The following is a 3,422-nucleotide window of genomic DNA, read 5'->3' on the forward strand; positions in this document are numbered from 1 at the left end:
CCTTATTTATGACATAATATGCATATATACTTTTTCATTTTCACAATTATTGATGAAGGGGCGTTTAGGGTTTTTTGATGTAAAAATCGTAGGGATGTAGTTCGAATGGTATAGCGTTCATTTCCCATGTGGAAAGTATGGGGCTCAATATCTTGCATCTTCAATTGAATCGATTATTAAATATATTATTTCTTTTCAATTTTTTCTTATTTAGGACATAATGAGCTGGGATAGTTTTTCATTTTCACTATTACTGATGACTAGATGCATAGGACGTTGTGACGTAAGAATTGTAGGGATATCTAAACTATTTGTTATTAATATTTTGATATTTTTTTATTTTCACTACTATTGATGATGGGACATTAATAGGGTTTTATGACGTAAGAATCATGGGGATGTAGCTCAGATGGTAGGGCACTCGCTTTGCATGTGAGAGGTACGGGGATCGATACCCTGCATCTCCAAAAATATGATTATCTATTATTAAATATATTGTTTCTTTTCAAATTTGTCCTTATTCATGACCTGTTGTGTAGCAATATTTTTTCATTTTCACTATTATTGATGATGAAAAATTTAGGGTTTTGTGATGCAAAAATTGTGGGGATGTAGCTCAAATGGTAGAGCGCTCGCTTAGCATGCGAGAGGTACGGGGATCGATACCCCGCATCTCCAAAAGAAAGAAATGATTTTTTTCAGTATGAGTTAATTTAACATGTTATGTATAAAGTGGAGAAATGTTATGTACAATTGCAATATCTGACCAATGAATATAATGGTCATTTATAGTTTCCATCACAATAATATAAAATTTTGACCAATGAATATAATGGTCATTTATAGTTTCCATCACAATAATATAAAATTTTGACCAATGAATATAATGGTCATTTATAGCTTCTATCACAATAATATAAAATTTTGACCAATGAATATAATGGTCATTTATAGCTTCTATCACAATAATATAAAATTTGGGAACCACTTTTATGAGCTTTGTACCTTTGTTAGTGTTACTTTGTACCTTTGTTTGTATTACTTTGTTTGTATTACTTTGTACCTTTGTTTGTATTACTTTGTTTGTATTACTTTGTACCTTTGTTAGTGTTACTTTGTACCCTTGTTAGTGTTACTTTGTACCTTTGTTTGTATTACTTTGTACCTTTGTTAGTGCTATGTTATAGACATTTGGTCAAGTTCAACAAGTGGGGTTGAGGTGATTCAAATGGTTAATGTTACTTTATTTGATTCAAATTGTTAATGTGATAATCCAGTTGAACAGTTACAAGTTATTTCCAAAGTCTCTCTTATTGAACGCCAACAAGGCTGAAATGATTGAGATGAGCACCCGATTGAGTTTGACAAAATTGAAATAAAATCAAATAAAATCACTCAAACAAATCAATAAAATTGAAAAAAAATTAGCCTTATGACATTTCCTTCAACTCGAAGGGGTGGTAAACCAAGGATTCCTTCGCCCAAGACCCATGATCCAACTCCCAACATGGAAATGATAAGCTATAGAATCATTCTAAGAACCTCAATGGATTCGTTACAAACTCACATTACCAATCTCGACAACTGGACGTGTCGCTGGCGTTAGAAGAACGACTGCAACAGAGCAGTCATGGGGATAGAAGATCTCGTTGAAGGACGATAGACCAACCGTAATCTTCAGCCCAACAAGCCAAGCTTTTGTAGAAGCAAGAACCTTTAATTGAAGAAATTAACACCTTCTTATACAAATTTTGGATAAACCAAGAGATAAAGCTAGAATTAGATTATGAGATCCAAGAGTGAGAAGCAAGATTTGAAACCTTTGTCTAAATTGAGTCACTCCACAATCAAACTTGATCAAGGCTTGATTAAATATCTCCGATGCAATCTACCACAGAAATTGCATGAAACTTAAAAACGACAAAGATATGCTCAGATTTCTATAAGAGGGAACCTCTCAACTTGAGAGACATGAAACTTAAAAACGACAAAGATATGCTCAGATTTCTATAAGAGGGAACCTCTCAACTTGAGAGATTAATTTCATTGATCACAAATATGCTTTTACATAATAATTTGTGGGTATTTATAGTCTCCCCACAAAAAATGTTAGTGCCCGTGATTTAATCTCGATTCCTTTAAATCTCCATAGAAGACGAAGTCAATTTGAGCATTACAAACTTTATGAAATTAAAATAATAAATAAAGTTTTCTAACCACTATGAAATGATGCTTGGAACTTCATCCGCTACTTCAACTGTGCAAATATTTACTTTTGAATCTCCAAATGATATTGACTCAAACGAATCAGCTAGTAACACATGAAATGATGGTTGAACCTAGCCTATCCAATTTTGTACATGAAGCATGAATGCTTGTTGAATCTTCTTGGCCTTGGGTTGTGTAAAATGTCTAGTTGGAACACCGTGATTTTTATCATCATCCCCCTCTTCAAAAGGATTCGTCCTCGAATCAAAAAAATCATCACCTACATCAAAAGAACTCAACTCAGTAACATTGAAAGTAGAATGTACACCGTGATTCTTATCATCATCCCCCTCTTCAGGATTCGTCATCGAATCAGAAAAATCATCACCTTCAAAGGGACTCAACTTAGCAACATTGAAAGTAGAATGTATTGACAATTCTAGGGGAAGATAAATTTTATTGTTCCATGCAATAAGAACAATAAAATGAGTCATTTTACTAAATGTCTTGCAATAAGAACAATAAAATGAGTCATTTCATTTTACTAAATGTCTTACAGAGCATTTATAGTCAAATAAAGAATTAGGAATCCACCACGCTATCTTTAGATCTACAGACACACTATCTATGCTTAACATTAAAATAAATGAACGTGGATCGAACACGTTTCCTCTTCACTATGACGCTCTCCACACTAATATTAAAATTGAAAATTCATAATGCAAAGGTAATTCCACTAATTTTAGTTTGAACGTGGATCAAACATGTGACTTTCAGATCTTTAGTCTGATGCTCTCCCAACTGAGCTATCCCTGCAATCATTAGAGTTGAGTTTTTAAAAAGAAATAATCGCTAATGCAGTGAACATGGATCAAAAACATAAATAATAACTAATTTTATAGTAAAATTATGCAACGTGAACCAAGTGTGGTGAAAGTGGATCAAACACATGACCTTCAGATATTCAATCTGACGCTCTCTCTGAGCTATCCCCGCAATCACTAGAAATGAAAATTCATCAGTAAAGGTATTTTAGCTATTCATTTAAATTTTAACAAGGAATAATGACTACTTTTTTTATTGAATAGTCAGGTTTTGCGAAACAGGTGTGGTGAACATGGAGATCGAACACGTGACCTTCAAATCTTAAATTTGACGCTCTCTAAACTGAGCTATCCCCGCTAACATTAAAAATGAAAGTTTTTAAGTAAAGG

General features: G+C 33.1%; 2 non-coding genes across 2 annotated transcripts; both read left to right on the top strand.

Annotated features, from left to right (window-relative positions):
* The first annotated feature begins 394 nt into the window (after positions 1-394).
* On the top strand, positions 395-467 carry TRNAA-UGC. Its single transcript has one exon. It is a non-coding gene; the product is annotated as a tRNA-Ala (tRNA).
* A 138-nt stretch (positions 468-605) lies between these two features.
* Positions 606-678, top strand: TRNAA-AGC. The gene has a single exon. It is a non-coding gene; the product is annotated as a tRNA-Ala (tRNA).
* The last annotated feature ends 2,744 nt before the right edge of the window (positions 679-3,422 follow it).

This window comes from Cucurbita maxima, unplaced genomic scaffold (assembly GCF_002738345.1).
Source record: "Cucurbita maxima cultivar Rimu unplaced genomic scaffold, Cmax_1.0 Cma_Scf00389, whole genome shotgun sequence".
Lineage (NCBI taxonomy): Eukaryota > Viridiplantae > Streptophyta > Magnoliopsida > Cucurbitales > Cucurbitaceae > Cucurbita > Cucurbita maxima.